Below are 17,712 nucleotides of genomic sequence, written 5' to 3' on the forward strand. Positions count from 1 at the left end.
GTCTCGGGGAGCAGCTCCATGGCAGTGGTGGGAGGGACACAGCTGAACTGCAGGCAGCTGCTGCACAGGGAACTTAGGGGAGCGGGGAGATGATAGGGGGAGCTGATGGGGGCTGCCGGTCCACCCTGGTTCCAAGCCCCCACCAGCTCGCTGCAATGGGCTGCTCTTCCTGCAAGCAGTAGACAAAGCAGGCGGCTGCCAAACGACCTTAGAAGGGAGCATTGCGCACCTTTAAATGAGCATGTTTCCTAATTGATCAGCAACGTAACAACAAAACAACATTAACCAGGATGACTTTAAGTGAGGAGTTACTGTATAAAGGTGGCTATAATCACACTATTTTACCACTGGGTAAATGGAAATGACTTGCTTTTATAGAAACGTCCTATAGCATTTCCATAGGATTTTTTTTCTGAGTCAATGATTAGATTTTAATAGAGAATTACATCCCTGCTATATAATTCTACAAGTGGTTCAAAAACATATAGGAAACAGTTTTCAGAATAATTTGTATAGGACCATATTAGACTTCCATTGGACCCTGTGCTTTCATCCTTATTCTATGCTGATTAACACAAGCTGAGTATCTGGCCCTTTAAAAAGACAGTCAGAATTATGAAACAGTGAGGTGGCAAAGTTTGCAGATAATACTAAACTGCTCAAGATAGTTAAGACCAAAGCAGACTGTGAAGAACTTCAAAAAGATCTCACAAAACTAAGTGATTGGGCAACAAAATGGCAAATGAAATTTAATGTGGATAAATGTAAAGTAATGCACATTGGGAAAAATAACCCCAACTATACATACAATATGATGGGGGCTAATTTAGCTACAACAAGTCAGGAAAAAGATCTTGGAGTCATCGTGGATAGTTCTCTGAAGATGTCCGCGCAGTGTGCAGAGGCGGTCAAAAAAGCAAACAGGATGTTAGGAATCATTAAAAAGGGGATAGAGAATAAGACTGAGAATATATTATTGCCCTTATATAAATCGATGGTACGCCCACATCTCGAATACTGTGTACAGATGTGGTCTCATCTCAAAAAAGATATATTGGCACTAGAAAAGGTTCAGAAAAGGGCAACTAAAATGATTAAGGGTTTGGAACAGGTCCCATATGAGGAGAGATTAAAGAGGCTAGGACTCTTCAGCTTGGAAAAGAAGAGACTAAGGGGGGATATGATAGAGGTATATAAAATCATGAGTGATGTGAAGAAAGTGGATAAGGAAAAGTTATTTACTTATTCCCATAATACAAGAACTAGGGGTCACCAAATGAAATTAATAGGCAGCAGGTTTAAAACAAATAGAAGGAAGTTCTTCTTCACACAGTGCACAGTCAACTTGTGGAACTCCTTACCTGAGGAGGTTGTGAAGGCTAGGACTATAACAGCGTTTAAAAGAGAACTGGATAAATTCATGGTGGTTAAGTCCATTAATGGCTATTAGCCAGGATGGGTAAGGAATGGTGTCCCTAGCCTCTGTTTGTCAGAGGGTGGAGATGGATGGCAGGAGAGAGATCACTTGATCATTGCCTGTTAGGTCCACTCCCTCTGGGCACCTGGCGTTGGCCACTGTCGGTAGACAGGATACTGGGTTAGATGGACCTTTGGTCTGACCTGGTATGGCTGTTCTTATGTAATGTTTATGTTATGAAGATTATTAATGTGAATTATTTGCCTTTGCTGTTGCTGGACCATGTTTTATAGACACATATTAAATCCCATATAAAGACACCAGTAATCTGTAGCTGATGACATTTAAGGCCATTTCTCCTCTCCCCCACCCCACATTTTTAATAGCCGCAACTCCATTATTTAAATCTTCAAAATACTTTCAAATGACTGGCTCAGGAACTTGCGGTTTAACAGCTCATTCTGCTGTTCGGGGTTAACTCATTACAGGAAAGAAACCATGTAGTCCACCCTTTAAAAGGGGTAAAACTGCAACGTTTTTCCCAGTTATTGCTCATGCCCAGAGCATATATGGTGAGTCACTTTTTTTGTCTTAATGTGAAATCCCAGATCTGTCTGTCTCTGGGTTTTCCCATCCCTGTAGTATCTCATCTAATCTAATCCGTCCTCACCCATCACTCTCCCAAAGTCAGAAATAGGTCCTGTTCCTTAGAGCCCCTTTCCTTTCTTAGATTTGTATTGTGGGCTTTTTCTCATTAGAGACTCAAGTATTTCCCCCACAATCACAGGGGACCTATTTTGCGATTGCTAGAGAGGTTAGTTTTCCAGGTGATTCCAAATAATGGTAATGGCAGCCCTGTTCATATATATCCCCCGCCCCCTGATGTGAGAAAGACACTTTTACACTACTCAGTCTAGCACCACTGTAGCTTAGACACAGGTTTCATAGGAAACTTTAGTGCTTGATGTTTGTCCCCAGGAATATGAATAATCCAGTAGTGTATTTTAACAAGTTTCTCCAGGCTATTATCTTTAGAAAATAGGTGAGGAGCAAAAAATAAGTATTGGATACAAACAACACCACCAAAAAAGTGATGCTAAAATGTTCACATCTTTGCTTCCAGCACTGTGACCTTCACTGTGGAGTTTCTGCTTCACTGTAGCTCATAACAATAGACTGGCAACTGCCAGCATGGTTCTTTTTAAAATGTCAGTGGTTTAACATCAATTCAGGAGACTTTATTGCATTTTTCCTTCCCCCTCCCCACCAATGAGATTTCAATTCCAATCAAGCCAAAACCAAAGTGGCAGGATATTTGTATTCCCATAAGAAGTTTGTAAAAGGTCATAAATGCAGCAAGTTCAAAGGGTCCACATTGTTTTCAATATACACGATTACTTCCTTATTTCCCATTAGCAAACAGTGGGCCGCATTGTCTTGAAGCAATTCCAGGATTTAGAAAATAGGTAGAAATCTAACAGATTCTCCTAGCTGCAATTGACTAGTCATGTTCTGGCACAATGGGGTTAAAACAATGAGAAAACCATGCGTTTCTTAGTGGGTTTATTTATGAAGCCTCTTCTCACTTTAGACAAATCAAATGTTCAGCGCTAGGTTTTGTTTTACTTTCAACACAAGGTGTGTAAGATAGAGCTTTCCTGCAGTTTGGGGAGATACATTTTTGCTTTATACGGTAAATGTATTTTTTATTGGCTTTCATTTCCATCTCATTCAGCTTTCCTCATCTGCTTTTTGTTAATAAATGTAAGATCTAAAGTTATAAGACAAGATGTACACTTTAAGAGCTTGTGGAAGAAGGAGGCAAAATATGCTTATCATGAGGCAATAGTAATGTGTCTTATAGTGCACCATGCTTTGCAAAAATATGCTAAATGCATAGAGGCAGCCAGATTTTAATGCCACTGTGGGAAGCATTGCCTGCAAGAGGTACTGTAACCCATATAACTAATAGGGAGATATCTCTTTAAGAGATCTATTGGTGGGGGAGTGGTAGGAATTAATTGTGGCTGGGTCAGTGTTGCTAGGCAGATGCACGATTAGCGCTCATAGCCAGAAGTTTCTGGAATTGGGTGTGGTAGTTTTGAGTATACTGAACAAGTTTCCCGATGCTGGACTCAGAAACCATGAGGGCAAGTCGTCAGTGCAGCTGCTTTACTAATAGCCATGTGCCCTGGGTGGGTTGGGAGAAGATGAGAAAAAGCAGGCTGTTTCCCCTAACTCTGAAGCCTTTTGCAGGAGTTTTTTTTAAGCTATATACTTAAGCTGAGTGGTTGGTTAATTAGTTAGCTGACTAGCTAATTAAGCGATTTCAGCAGAGGAGGAGGAATAGTCTGCATGGATTCCAGCTGAAGGTTTCTACAAGCCAGAGGAGAGAAGTATAGTTGCAGTGCTTTTGACTCAACAGACTGTACAGATTTTGGGGATCAAAGTCTGTAATGGAGACTCAGATGAACTCAACCTAAGCTTTTAGGAATTCTGACTTACTTCTCACTGTTTCTGTGGGGACTGACCTATTTAGATTTAATTTGTCTTCTTTGTTTATGTATGTGTAACTGTGAATATAATGTATGTGGATTATAAAATAGCCATGTTATGCTGTAGAAAGTAAGTTATTATTTATTATGTTTCTTTATCATTATACGATCTTATAAAGTTAGTACTTAAGGATTAAGTTCATTCCTTTTGTTCTTTTGGACTTGACTGTGGGGAGGTTGACCCCGGACAATCCTTGCTGAAAATCCTTAATGACTGAATTCTTGGTCTCCATGTGTAGTCCCACTGAACACTAAGCTAGAGAAAAATACTGCTAAAATTGCAGAGCTTGAGGAGAACATCTCTACGGGATTATAAAAGTCACCTGCTATAGAAAACAAATTTCTTTTTTGCCCCTTTTGTTTGTTTCCTGTGATGTACGAAGATGCACAAAAGTACGTTTTGTTTTGTTTTTTAAAAACTAATATTTGGCTTGTTTTATTACTATTAATATTGTTGGGACCCCTTTGTGCTAGGTGCTGTACCAACAGTTCCTGATCCAAATGCATTAGAAATTCAGGTTATGCCTTCTCTTTTTGCCAGGAAGACACTCTGGATGATGGGAGAACTAGTGTAATTACTGGAACACCGCACATACCATACAAATGTACCCTCCCCTACCCTGGGAGTTTGCTCCTGTATTCTGGACTGAGTCTCTAGGTCAGGGGTCGGCAACGTTCGGCACGCGGCTCACCAGGGTAAGCACCCTAGCGGGCCGCGCCAGTTTATTTACCTGCTGACGCAGCAGGTTTGGCCGATCGTGGCCACCACTGGCCGCAGTTCGCCGTCCCGGGCCAATGGGGGTGGCGGGAAGCGGCGCGGGCCAAGGGATGTGCTGGCTGCGGCTTCCTGCCGCCCCCATTGGCCCGGGACGGCGAACCGCAGTCAGTGGGGGCCGTGATCGGCCGAACCTGCTGAGTCAGCAGGTAAATAAACTGGCCCGGCCCGCTAGGGTGCTTACCCTGGTGAGCCGTGTGCTGAACGTTGCCTATCCCTGCTCTAGGGCATCTACCCTATGCACAACAGCAATGGTGGCTACTAGAGCCCTCCGACACCATTTCCCAGCATGCTCAGAGTCAGGTGTGGTGACACAATGGACTAGAGACTCCAGCTGAGGCCAATAGGGAGGCTTCTCAATAGGATGATGTGGTCAGGCAGTTTACTGGGCCAATGATGAGCCAGGGCTGCTCAGCCCCTCAGTGGAGGGGAGAGCTTGTCTCAGAGACAAAGAGACTAGTTTTACTTTCAGGTTTGAGGAGCTTTGAGAGTGGGAACGGAGGGAGAAGCAGAACAGCTCAGCGAATCTGATTAACTTCCCCTCCCCACAAAAGGAGGCTTTGGACTGCTGCGGGATCTAGTGCAAGGGTCAGACGGTTCCTTCCAGCCCTGCGGATCCAACCTGGCACCAACCATCCAACCTAGCACCAGCTATCACGAGCCAGCTGAGACCCCTACAGGACTCCAGAGCATCCTGTGATGAAGACATGAAGAGGATCCCTTTGTTGGTTTAGCTGGCCAGCATTCACAGCTCTGCATCACTTGCTTCCGGCCTCATGCTCTGTGTGCCATCTAGCTGGGAAGGTGCCAGGGAGGGCGCTGGGGGTTGGGAAGAGTTGTGAGTGGTGGGAGATAGTAATTACCTTTAACCTGTTCCCCAGAGCCTATTTTTCTGCTCTCAGTAAAGACCCTGTTTGCTCTATTCTTATTTTTGGGTGTGTCATTTCTGTGCTGGGGTTTATGTTGATGGACTATATTGTTTCCTGTGTACTGGGTTTTACAGTCCTTGCCAGCAGTGGTAGCATTATTCACTTTCCCTAGGATCAGCACCCCTTCTAGGCTAGGCCCAGTGAGGAGTCACATTGTGGGGAGGCACCAGGCATCACAAACAACTCAGGACCCAACTCATGTGAGGAGAAGGGAGAAGCCACTAAGTAGAAAGAACCAGGGAGGAGGCTTAAGCCACACTGTGGGAAAGAGCTGTACAAAACCCCTCCAATTAATTGGGGGTAGAGAGGTGATTTTTATTCATTATTTAACATTCAGTGTTTGTTTTTGTTAACTCAAAATGCCCTATAAATTATTAGAAGACAATATGTCATTATTAAAGACTCACTGTCCATCTCTCTTCATTCAAGTGCTGAGGCAGCTTCCAATCTATATCTCTGAGTCCTCCAAGAACACCTGCAGCAAAACCAGGGAGAACAGACTGGATATTTCTAAGGTTAAAAAAATAAACAACCCCCTTTTAAAACACCACTCTCCTCCCCACCCCCCCAGCCTTCTTTCTACATCACTAAAAACAGAAAATGGTCACAAACCCAAACACCCCACCACATACACTCTGCTTCATGTTAAGGGCTCTAGCATCAGAGAGTTGCAGGGAGTTCACAATAGATGACAATACCTTGATTATAAAACCGGAGACCTGGAAGATAGGTCTCCATGTTCAAACTTGAGAATAACAAGTATCCAAAGGGCAAAGACATGGCTTCTGGTATGCAGAAGATATCCTGATCTGGGGCATGAGGACTGATCTATCCCTCAGATACAATGTTCATAATGACAGATTTCAGAGTAGCAGCCGTGTTAGTCTGTATCCGCAAAAAGAACAGGAGTACTTGTGGCACAAGGGCACTGTTGGAGGGGATAAAACGGAAGCCCAAAATCCTGTTAATCCCCATGTTGCTATCTAGCCAGTGCAAACTGGCCCCGTAGCAGTGAGAACATTGCTCCTGCAGAAAGGAGTGGTGAAAAATGAGCTGAGCCAGCATGATGTCTTGTCCTGTGACAGCAGGATTTCTCGTTTACTGGTTATCCAAGTACGTACCGCTACCCCTGCTACCATGGCTTGTGGTCACATTGCCAGGATCTGTCAGTTTTGTGATACTGCACCCCATATTCTTTATAGTAATGTTATTATATGATTAGAACATAATTATGAAGCATTTTATGCAAGATGGGTCTTGTAAGGTGTCATCAGAAAAGTTATGATTTGCAGAATATGATTATTCTATTTGTATCCATGTATCATTTTTGTATCTCAAGTTATGAATATTGACTCTGTATCTGTATTTTAAATGTCGTGACATCTGGGTGACGCTCCCTAGGCAAGATGTTTTCAGGCTAGATAGTGGGTGGGTGGGTGGGGAAGGGCCTATTCAGGGTAATGAGCCATTAGGGAAAACAATAGGTCTTTGGAGAAGCTTATCCATCACCTGGTGAGCCTTCTTGTAAAGGTTCCAGACAGCCTGTAAGTAATGGCTGCTATGACTCAGTAAGGTACGCCAGGGTCTGTGACCAGGCCACAGGACGCTGGACTCCATCTTGGGATGTCAGTGTTTTTCCACAAACTGAGTTTGGGACCAAAGGGTTCCCACCATATGCTAAAGCTGTATAAAGTAGGGAATGACATCATCTGCTGTTCTTCACTCCCCACACATGAACACTCCTGGAAGCACCCGAGGAACAAAGACTGAACTGGGGGAAGTGCTGGACCCAGGCTAAAGGGATTTCTAGCCTGTGTATGAAAGACCTGGGGATTCCAAGCTGTAAAGCAAGTGCAGCTTGTCCCTTAAGAATCTGCAGCCTGCTTGTACCATCTCTTAGGGTGAGAAACTGCTAATTCAAATCCAGTCTCTCTAGTATGTTAAGCTTAGTTTGCATTTTTGTTTATTTACTGGGTAATCTGCTTTGATCTGTTTGCTATCACTTATAATCACTTACAATCTCTCTTTTTGTAATTAATAAACTTATTTTATGTTTTAATCTAAACCAGTAAGTTTGGAGTGAAGTTCTTGGGAACTTCAGCTCGGGGGGCTGTTGCAGTTCCTCTCCACATTGAAGGAGAGGCAAAGTAGATGAGCTTATGCTGTACAGTTCCCTGTGCAGTGCAAGATGGTATAATTTGGGGTTTATACTCCAGGGGGAGGGTCCTAGGCTGGGAAGCTGGTGGTTATTTTGGCTGTAGCCTCTCTATTGGTGGTTCATGCAGCAGCTGATCAGAGAGCCTCCATGTAACTGCAGCTGGGTATGTCCCTACCTGTGTGTATGCTGGTGGAAGTGTAAGACTTGGAATGGGTCTGCAGCTTGTCACAGCAGTACAGTGTGAGAGGGATCTCAGGCTGGTGGGTCAGAGGGCTCAGTGGTACACCAGTTCCAGGTGGGACCCCTGGGGAAACCTGTCACATGTTTGTCTTTGTTTTCCAAATCACATTTTGTTTTACATTTTTCAGAGTTAAAGCAGAGTAGCTTTCTGCTCTAGCCTAACCATTGTTTATTGTTCTTTAAATGTTTAGTTAGATTCTATGTTGTAAATACCTTCATAAATGCAATTTGAGTGGTGCAGAGGAGGGGAAGTTAATAATGTGAATTGAGTGCAGCTTATTGCAACCGCTGGCTACATTGGGATTTGATTATGCAACAAACCTCACTGCTGAGCATTTGGTTCATGATGTGTTAATTAGAGATGTTGCTCTTGTAATATCTCCAGGGAGTAAGTGAGATAGCAAGAGAAGAAGCCTCTGTTAAGGCTGGAGGGAGTTTGATTAACTGATATAGCTCAAGTCATAGCTGGCTTCCTTAGAGTAGTGCAGTAAGAAAACATGCAGTAGTTCCACTTCTCAGTACGAATGTTAATTGGCAAAGGAAAGGAGAGAGACTAAGGAAAAACGTTTCAGGTACAAGCAGAAAGTTATGCAGATTTTACATATACCATAAATGACATTAGGAGCAAAAGGACTGTTAGTCAAACCACATATGGGCTGGCCCATATTTGAGAATACTTAAAAAAAAAAAAGTTTCCAGTTCATATTTTGTGTTATCTTTTGATAAGAACTGACTTCACCAATTCTCTATCTTAAACCACATAATAAAAGAGCTCTTAGTAAAAGAGGGGCTTCTCTGTCTCTGGACTGGAACTCTGGCAGGAGACTCAAGGATCCCAGACACATGGCAGGAGAGGTCTTCAGGATCTGCTCTTGGAACAGGTAACGTTCTCTCTTCCTTTTTGTAACTAAGCTGACAATGCCTTATCTTAAATCTAGTCATGAAAAGCAAACTTTCTTTTATTTTAAATCAGGTTTTTATGTTTTTAATAAATCTCATTTGAAGGAATTCTTTGGTTGGGTCGGTGTGTCTAATTGCTCTTTCCAAAAGAGAAAAGACCCCCGCCACCTCAAAGGAGAGATGCTGAAGGATAAAGCCTTCATGGGACTTAAACCACTCAGTCAGTCTTGGTCAAAGGGCAGAAGTGGAGATGTCCTCTCCCAGGGAGGTGTTTTGCCATCAGGCTAGGCCAGGTGAACAGAAACAAAGAAGAGACGTAAATTGAAGAGCGGGTCACAGTCATGTTTCCCTGTCTGGAGAAATGGCAGTTCCCCCCCATCAGCATTAAGATGAAAACAAGATGGGGAAAAAAATCAGTTGGTTACCTTCTGACCAATGTTTCCTAGTCTGACTTTCTTGATGCTTTCATCATACAAAAATTGGAATCACCAAAACTTCAACTATAACCAATATGTTTAGATTAGGAGATTTGTGCTACAACAATTGACTAGTTATTACAGTATCGAGGGGAGCTTTCAGATTAGAAAGATAGTGGGTAGAAAATACTGCTCACAGACAAACCTGGACAGTCCAGTGAAGTGCAGGAAACTTCTTGAACATATGGAAAGAAGAATTAATTGAAAACCAGGCAATACATTGGCTGTTGATGCCTTGATGAAAATTCAGTATAAAATATTGACACACTTCCCTATTATCCTTGTTACACTAGTGGGGTTTAGCAGTTGATCCCCAAAACTGTGTTGGAAAAGATGCCCTAAGAAAGGATCCAATGAATGATTAGAGATGAGCAATAATTCACAACACACCATTAGTTAGACAAATTAGACCGATTCTGTTTGCAAATTTTCAGTAAATTGCAAAATTTATTTGTTCTAAATTATTCAAAGAGTGAAATTCACCTCTGTGTAGAGAGCCAGCATGATGCCTGTACATCATGTAAGTCTCATTTAAACTTTGCACTGGGGGTGAATTTCACCCATAGTGATCAATACTTCATCTGCAGATTATTCACAAAAAGCTCATTGTGTTCATTCATGTGAAATTAAAGTGCAGGGATCCAAATGAATTTAAACTGACAAGTGTCACATGGTCCTAGGAATTCATTTGTTTTATTGTGTGTCAAATCCCAGGGACAACATTTGTCAAGTAGTTTACTTGGTAGGAAAGTTAGCCACTGACAGGTATTCAGAAGTAGTGTGCAGTATTCTGAGTCCAACTCAGCTGTACCAATAGGAATTGTACTTTGATTCCACCAGACTCTAGCAATCTTGAACGCTACACATGTTCATACATATCACAACCAACAAGTAGGGAATTTAAAAAGCACCAGTCAGGGTATAAATTGTAATGATAAGCAGTGACATGCAGGAAACAAACAATCCTACTGAAGAAAAATGTTATAATTTAAAATCTACATCATCATAAATATTAAGGCAAAACCCTTTACATAATAATAACCAACAGAGATTAATCAACCATGCAAATATTTATTATTTGTAAATTGTATATGCTGACATTGCTAGCTGGAGACAGATTTCCACTCTAAAAGGAGTACGTTTTATTTTGATCTGTTATAGGACTTAAGTCTCATCATCTTTTGTAGGGTAGACTGTAATAAGTTTTCTCCCTTAGAGTACTTTGCACATAGAAATGATCTTACTAGCACTCAGCAATGGTTGCTGCAGCTACAGAGTTTTGGTCTTCAGGGCTCAAGGGAAGAGGAGAAAACCAGAAGGCAGCGAAGATGACATTGACAGACATGATAACCAGAATTAACCCAGTCAATGTTATTCAGCAGGTGAGCTCTACAAGAAGAAATCAAAATAGAAGATTGATCAAAGATTTTTGACTAAAATGAATATTTGTGTTACAGCTGTGGATGCATTTGGGTTCTGTACTCAGCACATTGAACTTCTACCAGTTTCTGTGGAAGCTCAGTATATTATGCCTTAGAATATTTCTGATCGTGAAAGACTATGTGTAAGGCTGCGAGTCTGTCACGGAGGTCACGGATTCAGTGATTCTCCACGACCTCTGTAACTTCTGTAGCCTGCCGGGGCACCTGACCCCAGGGCTGCCTGAGCAGATCGGGTGGCCCTGGGGCCAGCTGCACCAGTCCCCCAGCAGCAGTGGTGGTCTCGGGCTGCCCCCCACCAGCAGCAACGGCGGTCCCGGACTGCCCCCCACCATCAGCAATGGTGGCAGTGGACTCATGCGGTTCCGGATGCACGGAGCACCAGCAGGCACCCTGGAGCGCCCCCCCCCCCCCCCCGCGAACATGAGCGAGTGCCCCAGAGTGGTGCCCCCCTCCTGAGCACCAGCGGGTGCCCCGTGGCCCCCCAGAACACCCAAGATTTAGTCAGGGGTACATAGTACAAATCATGAACAGGTCACAGGGCTGTGAATTTTTGTTTTTTTGCCTGTGACCTGTCCATGAATTTTACTAAAAATACCCATGACTAAATCTTAGCCTTTATGACACATTTCTGCTTAACTATCTGCATTACATAGTAGTAACAAGGCCCCTTTTAATTGGGCTTTAGGCCTTGGACTAGCCAGATGTGGCTGTTGCAAGTGGGGTGAGGCATCACAAAGGAGCAGCAACAGCACCATTCCTTGTACTTCAAAGGATGGGCACAGTTGTGGCCATCAATAGCTCACAGGGCAAGGGTGTTGCATAGCCTTTTCTCTTTCAGCACTGGGTTGTGGACGGTTAAAGAAAAGTGCTACATCGCCAGCAAGAAGGTGGAATCACTGGAGAGCACTTCATCCTGCCCACCTGAGGCTGTCTGCTAGGCTGTGCCTCTAGGAACTGCCCTCTAAATTCCCCTTCCACCCCAACCTGTGCTCTGGACAAAGCATGACAGGACTTGTCACAGGGTGGTCCTGAGAATCCTTTCAGGCCCTAATCACAGACCACAACCACTCCAGGTGTTCTCAACTACCACTAGGCTTTATTATATATGAGAGTCAATTGCCAGCTACTCCCCTTACTGCTGGGGAAGGGTACAATCACAATAGCTGGTCCAGCTTACTTTTGCCTCGTTCCAGGCTCCCAACTCTCCTCCCAGCACTTCATTCCTGGCAGTAGTGCAGGAACTCAGAGTACTGGGGGTGCTACCGCCCCCCTTGGCTTGAAGTAATAATAACAAACTTCAAATACATGGTTTCCATCAGCAACACCCCTACTATAACATTGTTCCAGCACCACTACTTCCTGTTTGCTTATATAGCCCTTGCTGCTGGCAACACTTCCATCCGATTAGCCCCTCAGCTATATCTCCACTCAGTTAATTGGCCTCCTCTGCCAACTGCCTGTCTTTCAGTCAGTGCCCAATTGATATAAATTGGTGGGGATTTGAGTGACAGGGTGCTGAGTTAGCTCCTGAGTGCATACACCCTCTTACAGGGCCCTAGAATATTTTCTTGCTGAATTTCACACTGTGCTATTGATGTTAACTCTGTGGTAGAGATTTTCAAATCAACTAGGGGATTTAGCCACACAACTCCCATTCATTTCAGAGTGACTAAATCCCATAGTTGGCTTTGAAATCTCAGTCTTGCCATGCATAACCCTCCCTATCTTAACTACAGTAGTTTTTGTTTGCTTGTTTAAGTCTAATAAAGGGAGAGCAGCAGTGGGGAGAAAAAGGGACGTGTTGGAGTCATCTGTGTTTCTACATATGCGCAGAGAACAGAGCTGGGAACACAACTCTAAGTACTCAGTGCTACCCAGAAGAGAGAATGGTGGTAAAGCATGTTGTTAATAACAATAATAAATAATCATCACAATTTGGAACTTCTTTTCATTTTGCAGGATGCAGTGGGGTTTTCTTGGTGGTCACGGGGAGGTAAATGTTTTACTGTTCTTTTCCAAATTGAACCTATTAGACTTTTTTTTGTTTATCACAATGTGGGTTTTTTAGCAAACAAAAAATGGTGATAAAACTTTTCAATTAAAAATTAGTATAATTTGGATTTAAAAAACGTTGCAAGAAACAATGAGAAATGATTGAAAAAAGGCAGGTTTTCTGTGAAATGTGTTCGTTTTAGAAAAAAGGCAATTTCTCAAGAAGAAAAATTGTCTGGAAAATTTCAACCAGCTGTAGGTGTTGCTAGTTACCAAGGAGGCTCAGCAACTGCCTGTAACCAGTGTGGCCTTAGCTGCCCCACTGGTGTTCGTGGGGGAAGAACCATATTCCATTGAGTGGGAATCCAACAGCAGTTCACTTTTGGGCAAATTCTGGCGCTGCTAGGAGTAGTTTAAAACAGCCCGGGCAACAATCAGAAGAAGGCAATCCAAGGAAGGCAGTGCATGTAATGGTGCAGTATAAAAGACTCAAAGTAGTAGCCTGTGGTTTACTTCAGCTAGTTTTCCTCTTGTGAGGATGTGAAATTGTACCCTACCATTGTGACTCTTGTACTTTGCGGTATTCTTGGAGGGTGCGATTCCACCTCTTAATTTTAATCAGAACAGAATCCAGTCCACAGAGTATTACCAAAGTGGATGGATTTCCCCCCACACTGCCGAATATCTCTACCTTAAAAAAAAAAAATAAATAAGTCATTCTTATTTCTTTTTTTCTCCAAAGCTTTTTTTTTGTTTTTGGCTGCCCTTGGATTGACCTTCATATTCAGCAACAAGGAATTCAAGCTTTTTGGCAGCTTTTATTCTTGACCTTTTCTTACGTAACAGCTGATGATTTTCCAAACTGTTGTCTCATGGCTGAAGTTAAGATGAGACCAAAATGTTCACCTGACTGCACTTAGCTGGTGGTTTCAGTGGGTAAAAGAAGAGCTGCACTTTTGATACTGATCCAGTTACAAACACATGGAACAAGTGCTGGGATTATAATTTCATATGATATTAAGTTGTACTGTGAACAAAGTTTTTCCTCAGTGCTCCACAAAGACAGAAAATTGCCTTTGGTATTAATATTTCATCAATCACATATCATGAATTTATGTAAATGCATAATTAGAAATTATAGCCTGGGAAAAATTCACTCATTTATAAAATTAGACTTGTTAAGTTAAAACTGCAGCTAATGACTTGTATTTTACTCTTTAAACATGTGAGATCTCTGTGTTTTTACAAATACGGCAATGTAATTGATGGGTTTTAGTATATTACTGATAATATGCAAAAGCACATTACATGAGTGAATGTTTTTGGATGTAATGAGTCCAACTGTTAATTATAGAAAGGCCTTCTTACAAATCTAGGATACCATCTGTCCTAAAGCTATCTTTTAGATAGCATTATGCTTGCATTCTGTGCATCTCTACTTTGCCATTATGCTAAAAAATAAGTAAAGAGAATGTTACAGTATAAGTTAATGAATAAATGACGAATTACTAAAACCGTCTAACCAGATTATTCACAGTTGCTTCACTGTGAGTTAGAAATTCAACTTATTTTTCTTCATCATCTGTCTTTGTGCATGCTCACTCAAACCAGGCATTTTTGTTATTGTTATTACACATTTTAATGATTAGTTAGATTCATCAGACTTCTGTAAATTCAGTTAAATACCAGACAGTGAAAATAAACCAAAAGCAGGGCTGGTTGCAGTCATGAATTATCATCATTTCAATATCTGACGTGTGCCAATGCTGAGAAATGGGGAAAGAATGTGTTTGCCCTGCGACTGCAGTACATTACCGTAGGGAACACCTGACAGTGGAAGGGAGGTATGTATGGCTTTTTTCCTGAAATGAGAGAACCATTTTGAAGGGGCTTATGTTTTATGAAACAATAGTATGTGATTTGTCTCACTCTCTTACTAGGTGACAATATTGTTATTACTATTAACCAACTGATTATTACAATATTTATTGATGCAACACTTTTGGTATAAAAAGATGGAGCCGTTTAGATAAATTCCCAGTTAAATCAAAACCACAATTTCTAGCTGATAACTGAATTGCACAATATTTTCATAAATTCAGACCAACATTTTATCATCCCAACTATAGAAAGTATAATCCAAACAGCCCCTGGTGACTCCATGTGTGTCTATAATTATGTTTTTTTTTATAATTTCATTAGTGCATAACACCTCCCCTCCTTCCTATTACTGTTAAAATTTGATGGGGATTGAAATTGGTAGTGTAATGATGCCTGTTGTTTCTATGTACATTATTAATTTTACACAGATTTTTGTTCTAAAGTTGTATTAGATGGTATAATACAACAGGGCAGTGGTTCTCAAACTTTAGCAACCTGAGGAACCCCATTTTGATTTAAAAAATTTCAGGGACCACAAGGCCCCCTGCTGAGCTCTTGCTCCGCCCTCTTCCCTGAGGTGATGCCTCTGCCCCTTCTCCAAAGCCCCGCCCCCACCCACTCCATCCCCCAGGGCTGGCCTTACGATGAGGCGAACTGAGGTGGCCACCTCAGGTGCCAAACTGGGGGGGGGGCGGGGTGAGAAGGGGGGCGCGGGAGTAGGACCCAGCGTGTAGAAAATTGTGTCTGCTGCTGGTGCATATGTATTCTCTCTGCTCTAGATGCACAGAGATGGTGGAGTGCTGTGCTGGAGGAAGGAGGACACAAGAAACATAACAGGCAGGTAGGAGAAAAGGTGAGAGGGAATAACAGAAAGCAGCAGGAGCTGCAGGGAGAGAGAGGAGGAGGAGGAGCCTCTTATGTACCTCTCTAGAACCACAAGGAGACTGGACTGATAAACACCAACTTCTCAGGGAGCTTCCTGTTTCCTGCTGCTTCCCTGAACCCACTTGAGGAGAACAGGCCATCAACTGAAATAGTAGGAGCCAGTTAGGCCCTTAATATGCTGACATCTTCCCTCACTCAGGCCCTGCTACCAGCCTGCTTATTTGTCCCCTTCAACTGAGTGTGAGAGCCATTATAGCTGGACAGAACAGCAGTCATGAGTGAAAGAAGAAAATGCCCCTCTGGGGCAGCATTCAGAAAAAGCAAACAAGCAAAGGAAGCTTTTCTATCTAAGCAGGAAGGAGCTCTCCTGAGATACACAGACACAAATGTTCACGGTGAGCCTTCTGGCCCCAGTGAGGATGTGAGAGGTGAGGAGATGCCTGATCTTCCAGTTAGGCAGAGTGCAGGTGACCTGGCAGCTACTGCAGCATCTGTATCTCCATCTCAAATGGAGTAACCATGCACATTCCTGAAGAAAAGTGTAGATGAGAGTAGAGAGTGGTTGAAGCGCAAGAAACAGCTGCTGCTGAGTTTAGTTCCTTAAATTTAGATGATCCAGGACTGTGGACCCACTTGAGCAATAGCCTGAGGGACTTCCTTGTACTGCATGGGCCACAGCAAGTGAAAAACTTCATGTTCCCCAAAGACAATGAAAATAGAAGTTTCCATCCAACACATTACCGGCATGAAATCCCCAATACAGGAGCTGGTATGACAAATGTGCTTCTTAAAAAGCTGGAAGATAGGGGAATTGCGATAGCTGACATGAGAGATCAGGGCTATGATATTGGTGCCACACGAGAGGAAAGAATAGAGGAATTCAACCCTCGAGCATGAAGAGCAACGAGTCTGTTGTTTACCCAGCTGGTCATCACTGTGAATCATCCCTTATGCACCAGTTGGTTTGGCTCATCTTAAAGGGATGCTAGCACGCCAGCTTAAAATGATTGTGTCTTGCTTTTTATTAGTTAGTAACACTCTCTAGAATGTAGAGAACCATTTTCCCCACAGTCTATTTCCTACTTATCCATGTAGCTAACACTGATTTTTTTAACTCATTTTTAAAGATTAGGTCAATGATTAAGGCCCCAGTCCTGTGAAGGAAACTGCACTTCATTCCCTTTGCAGGAAGAGGCCTGTAGAGCCCAAGCCTGCTCCTGTTCAAGTCCACAGGAATTTTGTTATTGATTTTAAGTGGGATCAAGTGGGGGCCTTGAATCACAGAGCTATTTAGGAATTCTGAAACCATGGGCTGCAGCAAGGCTGTGAGGCGAACCAATGTGGCATGTCTGACTGGAACTCCTGATGTCTGGATGCTGGGGCAGAGGGGGTTGGGGTTGCTCAGGTCACGTAGCTGAAAAGGTTGGGTGATTATTTTTAAATTTCCCTATAGAAGAACAATGGATTATTTATTTATTTTCAATATACATTTAGACTCTATCAGATGATCGACAACACTAACATTACAGGCAGGTCAAGTTTTGGACCCAAACTACTCAGCAGTGTCTTTAACAAATTGACCTCTATTTATCTATCTTAGGTACTTATGTAGTCCTCATTGCTGCAGTTTCTGAGCATGTCACAATTTTAATGTGTTTATTCTCACAGCCCGTAGGACAGTGCTATTATCTCCATCGACAAGATGGGGAACCAAGGCCCTAAGAGACTAGTTGACTTGCCCAAGGTCACACATGAAGTCTGTGGCAGAACAGGGAACTGAATCCAGATCTTCAGCATCCCAAGCTCAACTGTCTCAATCCCTTCACCTCATATCCAACCCATGTTCCATCTGAAGAACTCGTGTCACTGCTTATGTGGATCAAGGGCTCTATGTGCCCCTTGACTGTAGCTCACCTGTCACTAAGTCTGCACTCAGGATCATCATATTCTATATTCGTAGATCAATAAGGCAGCCACAATTTGCTGGAGGACGACTGAAATGCACTGGAATGTTAAAGGAATATTGTTACAAACATGCAGCAAACATTCATTGTACTATAAT

The sequence above is a fragment of the Malaclemys terrapin genome, chromosome 14, assembly GCF_027887155.1.
Source record: "Malaclemys terrapin pileata isolate rMalTer1 chromosome 14, rMalTer1.hap1, whole genome shotgun sequence".
Lineage (NCBI taxonomy): Eukaryota > Metazoa > Chordata > Testudines > Emydidae > Malaclemys > Malaclemys terrapin.